This window comes from Delphinus delphis, chromosome 2, assembly GCF_949987515.2.
Source record: "Delphinus delphis chromosome 2, mDelDel1.2, whole genome shotgun sequence".
NCBI lineage: Eukaryota > Metazoa > Chordata > Mammalia > Artiodactyla > Delphinidae > Delphinus > Delphinus delphis.
Window position 1 is genome coordinate 152,832,709 of NC_082684.1, and position 6,686 is coordinate 152,839,394.

Here is a 6,686-nt window from a genome sequence, read left to right on the forward strand (position 1 = left end):
CTCCCCAGCCCTGGTGAGGTTTACTCCCCTCCCCACTGCTGGGAGCCTCTGAGCACAAGGGGAGTTTTGCTCTGGGAAGCCTGGGGTTTACAGCACGAGGTCTGCACTGAAGAGCACACAGATCGGAGCCCACTCCTACGGTGGGTGCGAGGTCTCTTCCCACGTGCCAACAAGGTGGCAGGTGAGGACAGATGTGTGACCCAAGGGCAAGGCAGGAAGGGACGTTTGCCATCCAGTCAATCGGCTAGCAGGCTGCAGGGCGTTCCGAGTATCACCCCATCACACGTGAGGATATGTGATCCCAGCAACCCCGCAAAGCAGATGGGCTGGGGCTTCATTACATCCATTCTACAGATGAGAAAACTCAGGGCCAGAGAAGTGATCAGTGGAATGGCACCCCCAGCCCGTACTTCTCTCTTTACCCCTCTGCTGTGGAGCATGGTACCAGGCAGGGGGGAGGGAAATGAGGCGAGGGATTGCACAGACTTGAGACTGAGCTCCTCCTTGAATTAGGGGCAGGATGCCCTGCCTGCCTCCCCCGGGTCCCAGCCCTGCAGAAAGAACCCTGTGTCCTGGAAGTAAAGGCAGGCGTTGCGGCCAGGACCCAGTGATCACCAGCCCCCATTTTCCCCTTACCCTCTCCAAGGAGAGCCCACCCAGGCTTAGCAAGCATTTCCTCTTTCCGGACACCGTCACCTGGTCACCCCCAGGATGCTCCTGGCCAGAGCCGCCTTTCCTTAAGAAAACCCAGGGATGGGCTTCCCTGGTGGCGCAGTGGTTGGGAGTCCACCTGCCGATGCAGGCGACACGGGTTTGTGCCCCGGTCCGGGAAGATCCCACATGCCGCGGAGCGGCTGGGCCCGTGAGCCATGGCCGCTGAGCCTGCGCGTCCGGAGCCTGTGCTCCGCAACAGGAGAGGCCACAGCGGTAGGAGGCCCGCATACCGCAAACAAACAAACAAACAAAAAACCCAGGGACATGCAGCCACTGGCAGCCAGAGGGTGGACCTGAGGGACCTGGGAGTGTGGGTGCTGGCATGCACTGGGAGCTGCCTAATAATAGACCTGCACTCCAGGATGTTGAGTGACAGCCCCTCCACGAGCACAACTGGGACCGGGTGATGGAGGACTGGGGGACTGGGAGCCAGGGAGACTGGGTGTCCCCAGTGGGCTTAGTGAAGCTATTTTGAAGCCAGTTTATTGGGCTGCTGGGAGGGCTCCCCCAAGATGGCGTGCTGACCCGGCGGCACTGTGCTGGGAAATGATGGGGATGATGGCTCAGGGAAGCTGGGTCAGCTGGCATGGGAGCAGAAGGAAGGGGGAGGGGCACTGGGAGGGAAGGGGGCATCCACGGGACTCCAGACTGCAGACAAGTCCCAGATGTCCCAAGTCAGTGGCCACCGCAAGTCTGTCCTGGAGGGCCGTCACCAGAGCTGCGGGTGGTTCCCATCCACGGGCTGAAGCCTGTGGCCGACCACACACGCAGCCCTGCTCTGGGTTCATGGAGGTCCCTAGACACAGTAGCCACAGAGAACAGTCCAGGGGTAGAGGGTCTTGTGCTGCAGCCCCCTACCCGCGACAACTCCTGCTGCCCCAGCACCCAGCCCCCCACCCTGAGATGCTTTGTGCTGATAATTCAGAGTCTACTGACTCGATTGAGAAACGATTACACAGATGTCCCGACGTTCAATCGTATGAGACATCCTTGACCAAATGGGGTTTTCATCTAGCTGGATAGAATATGTGAGTAAAAAGGTGAATGACATTACAACACAACCAGTGGTAAGAACCACAAAAGCCTCTCTACAATAAGAGTTCCAGACAGGGACGCCACAGTGCCCAAGGCTGGCCAGGCTTGAGGGGGATTTGAGGTTGAACTGAACTCAGACCCCCGTCGCGGCACGGGGGTGTGGGCAGCAGGCCAGGCGGGAAAGGAGGAACACACCTCGTGGGGGGTCGAGGTCTCCTCCCGGGGGTCTTTGGAGGATCAGGCAGATGAAGGAACCTGTCTGAAAGCTGAGGGTAAGGGGCTTAGTCCTAGTCCCGTGGCCGGTGGGCGACCGTCAAAGGTTTAAAAGGTGGGGGCCCAAGTGGGGTTCTCAGGTGATCAGTCTGGGTGTGTCCTGGCTGGACTGCAGGGAAGAAACAGCCTCGAGGGTCCTAAGCAGAGTGCAGGCCATGAGGCAGAGAGGCAGGGACCAGGGGAGGTGGGAGAGAGAGGCAAGAGGGGAAAATGATGACTCCACAGTCTCCAGGCTAGAAAATCCAATAAAGGGACGCTTGCTCACTGCCCTCTCGATGACTTAGCAGCCTAATTAAATGGCATCTTTGTAAGCGGTTCCATGAGGAGTGAGGCTGGTGCCCAGAATTCCAAACACAGGAGGAGTAGCGTTTGCGGGGAAATTGTCCGGCTCGCCACCCTCATTTGTGACTGACTGGGGCGCAGCCTGCTGGGCTGCAGAGACCAAGGATGAAGCCAGAAGGAGCCCTCCAGATGGAAGGAGAAAGCCCCCCACCCAGCGGGCAGACCCCAGCCCCGAATCCACCCTCCCATGCCCAGCTTTTGGGCCCCCCCGCCATGTGCATCCATGGAAGGGGCCTGCTGACCCTCTGACGCAGACAACCCCAGTTTGCTGGGAAGCACACGTTTCGCTTCAAGTTTGACTGGCGCCGTACGGAGACTCACCACCCTTCTGTGCTTTCCATCATTGTGCTCATGATCTGGGGGCCCCCCCTTCCCCAGAACTTGTTCCCAAGTCTCCCACCTACTGTGACTCTGTTTCTCCTCATACTCACAGCTCCCCGCCACAAAAAAAGAGAAGGAAAAACAGTAATGAGGTAACAAAGAGGTGACACGTGTCTGAGCCATCAGAGCAGGGCAAGGAGGCCTTCCCTCTCAAAGAGGCGGGCGGGAGCCGTGGCTGCAGGAGGACAGAACTGTAACTGGGGCCGGGATTAGACCAAACTCCTCCCAGCCCACCCTGCCCCCAGGCTTGAGGTTCCCTCCCATCTGTCACCGCCCCTCCACCTTCCTCATTAGGGTCCTGACCTTCAGTCTTCCTTGTTGGTCCTCTGTCATATTTGGCAAAGTTATCCTGATGCCCTGAAGTCTTCATCTTATAGTCTCTCAGAATTCAGACAGGATGCTAGCAGTGTGGTTCAAATACAATTGCATTTTGCTTTTCTGTCTTGAGGTTTAATATATACAATAAAGTACCCAACTAAACCATTAGGAAGAACTTAAAAGGAAGACACACAATGACCACCCCCAAGTGGCCCGCTTGAAGATTTGGGGAGATGGGCAGACAGAGGGGACCTGAAACACCAGGCGCCCTGGGCCACCCTGCTGGTGACAGGGGCCCAGCCTGGAGGCGGAATGCACTCTCGGACCCGCAGCCATCAGGGCCTGCACCTGTCCCTGCCTTTCACCCCACCCCTCAAGAGGCCCCGGGACAACTTCCCAGGCCCAGACGTGGGGAACTTTCGAGGCTGGGTCTGGAACGAGGTCTTTCCGGGTCACAATCGTGCAGAGAGCTGGCCTCCCAGCTTGAGCCACTCTAAGCTGGAGGTCTGCACCAGGCGAGGGGGTGACAGGCGTAGCTAAAGGCTTCCCAGGACAATAGGCCGGGCCTGCTTTCACCTGTTGTTCTCAGCCGACAGCTGCAGGAGATGAATGAGCCAGAGATGGGCCAGCGGCGATGGGGAGGCCGTTCGGCCCCTGTGCGCCCTGTGCACGCACAGAGCACTGCAAACGTAGCCTCTGGAATGAGCCCGAGACTCAGACTGCATCCTCTCAGTGCAGGACTCACAGCCTCCAAGGCCCGATGTCACCACGGCCCGAAGCTGAGCTTGTCACAGGATTTTGGGCCAAGTTTCCCCCTGGGTGAACCTCGGGAAAGACACACGGCAGAGGCAGCAGGACCACGGCTGTGCTTTCCATCAGGGTCTGCTCTGGGAGCCCCTCCAGGCCACACCTGCCACAACTGCTCCTCAGCCACCCAGAAGGCAAATACAGTGACCCGTGACCACGGAGGTTTCACGGCCTTTCCTTGCATGTTTCGCCTGCTCACGGTGTCACGCCCTGATGTTCAGAACTCATCCTCTTTCTCTGTTGCATTCGGCAAACTTCATCGGGATGCCTTGAAGTCCTTGACTTACAGATTCTCAGAATTCAGACAGGATGCTGTCAGTGTGGTTCAAACACAATTGCACTTTGCATTTATTTCTCGATGCTTATTAGATATGAAGCACCAGGCTAGGTCACTAGAAATAATGTAAGTGTTAAAATTGGAGCAATCCAGAGGCAATTAGCATGGCCCCTGAGCAAAGAGGACACACAAATTTGTGAGGCATTCCATGTTTTTGGATGTAACTGACCTTATTGTGGTAGTGATTTTGTTATACATGCATAAAAATCACTACTTTGTACACCATAAACTTACAAAATGTTATACGTCCATTTTAGCTCAACAAGCCAGAAAACAAAAGAAAGCAAGCAAGTAAACAAGAAAGAAAGAAAGAAAAGGAAGGAAGGAAGGAAAGGAGGGAGGGAGGAAATAAAGAGAAAGGAAGGAAGGAAAGGGAAAAAAAGAGAGGAAGGGAGGAAGGGAGGGAGGGAGGGACAGAGGGAGGGAGGGAAGAAGAAAGAAAACTTAAGAGGGAGGTGACACAATTACCACTCTCAAGGGACCTGCTCGAAGATTTGGAGAGGTGAGCTCACAAATGGACCTGAAATACTGCAAGGACGGCATGAGAAAGAATAGAGTTCAGGGCCCACAGACTGATTCAGAAGTGAAATGCTCTGAAAGGAGAGAGAATCCACCCAGGCCGTGGGTGTCCCACAGGACTGGCTGTTACAGAGGATGGAGTCCTGTGATCCTATGTGAGTTGCTGATATAAGGGGAGTGTGTAGACTTGCCCAAACCCCAACCAAGAAAGAGGAAGAGTGAAGTGGTTCCGTCCCTGGGGGCGGCAGGAAGCCCATTGCTCTGGGGGTGGGGGGGGCAGGACCTCCCCATCATTCTTAAATTACTGATTAAATGGGATTGAGATTTTTTCTTGAAATACTTTATCTGTGTTTGTGGTTAAATATATAGAAAATACAAATGAACAAGCGGAAGAAAATGTAAATCACGTGTATCCTCACCCACGCGTATCCTTGTCCCACGCGTCTTTCTCTACATGAGCACGGTTTTGCTAAATCGCAACTTGCCAAAAAGAGCGTAGATTTGGGGCACGTTTATCTTAGTCTGTGCTATTGTTGGATGTGTTCAAAAGGCGCCCACTGACAGTGATTCTTCTTTCGTGTGCAGAGGGTTGAAAAGAGTTCCCTTTTGGGAATAATGGCCGTTATTTGTCACCCATCGACCTGGACGTCTTTGGATCCATAAAGGCAAGCCCTCTACCTGCCAGGTAGGATGGCCTGTTACCGCCGATTTCACCTTCGTTTTCCATGGTGCGTGCCTGTGACACGGTGTGGGGCGTGCGGTTTATTTCAAATTCTTCTAAGTAACGTCTCTGCCTCTCGCTTAACCTCTTTAGTTCAAGCGTATTGAACCCACAGGGGCAAGAAAAGGTAGAGAAATAGCCATGTACACCCAGACATGGCCCCTGACCTCCAGGAAGCAGCCACCTTGGGAGAGGCGGCATGCGGATTAAAAACACCCTGGTAATGCACAACAGAACACGCTCACAGGCTTGCACACTGTAAGGGCTGGAGAGGGACTGAGAAATAGCCTGGTCCCCCCACCCCAACTTTGACATTACAGATGAGAAAACTGGTTCCAGAAATGGACTTGTCCAAATGCCTCTTGCAGAGCCCCAAAATGTCTGTTTCTGAGCCCTCATGTAATTTCTTAGCAGTTTCTGTGCCTTCTGTTTGGGACACAAGCACGTCAGACACATTTTTGCTGAGTCTGTAGTAAATCACTGTGACTCACACCATCTTCCTCCAAAAGGCAAAATAGCCCAGAGCAAGTCCAGGGCCTTCCTTGGCCCCAGAGCGTTGAATGGGGGCCAGTGACGTAAGTGCTGATCCCACCGGTGCTGGGACAGAAAGAGAACTCGGGGGCTGTTCTTCTCCGAAAGCCCCTCCCAGTGGAGTCACTGGGGTTTTATAAACCAAATGTCTTTACAGCTAAAATGAATAACCATGACCTCAGCCATCACACATGCAGCCTCTGCTGCTATACATTTAGCATCGCGGGGTCTGGATGGTGTCCTGTAAATAACCGACGTCTGGGGCACATGTGGGGGAGGAGCTGCCATCAGGAAGGGTTCTTGTTGGAGGCCAGAGACTGGAGCCCGTGAGCCCCACCGTCATCTGTTAGCAATTTCTCGTTCCCATTAAAGCCAGACGCTGGATCTGTTTGCGTCGTCCAGACCGTCACAGGGGATTCATTTTTACGTCTTGGACTCGGGTCTCCGAACCACATCAGTTACAGCCCTTGGTGTTGCCAGTGGGGGGGTGTGAGATGAAATGAGGACAGTCTTATTGGGAACAGTTCACAGATTGTGCGGAGATGAATCCTGCGTTCATGGTGAGAACAGAGGAGGGGAAAAAAATCGAGATTCTAGGCAAATCAACCCCCAAAATATGATGCCTAATCACGATCAGCAAATCATTGCATTGCGGAGTTTAGGCTGCATTCAAACCTAACTTTATGAAGGTCGGGCAACAGAGACTTA

General features: G+C 54.2%; 1 non-coding gene across 1 annotated transcript; it reads left to right on the forward strand.

Annotated features, from left to right (window-relative positions):
• The first annotated feature begins 4,259 nt into the window (after window positions 1-4,259).
• LOC132421267 (U6 spliceosomal RNA) lies at window positions 4,260-4,363 on the forward strand. The gene has a single exon (XR_009518550.1). It is a non-coding gene; the product is annotated as a U6 spliceosomal RNA (small nuclear RNA).
• The last annotated feature ends 2,323 nt before the right edge of the window (window positions 4,364-6,686 follow it).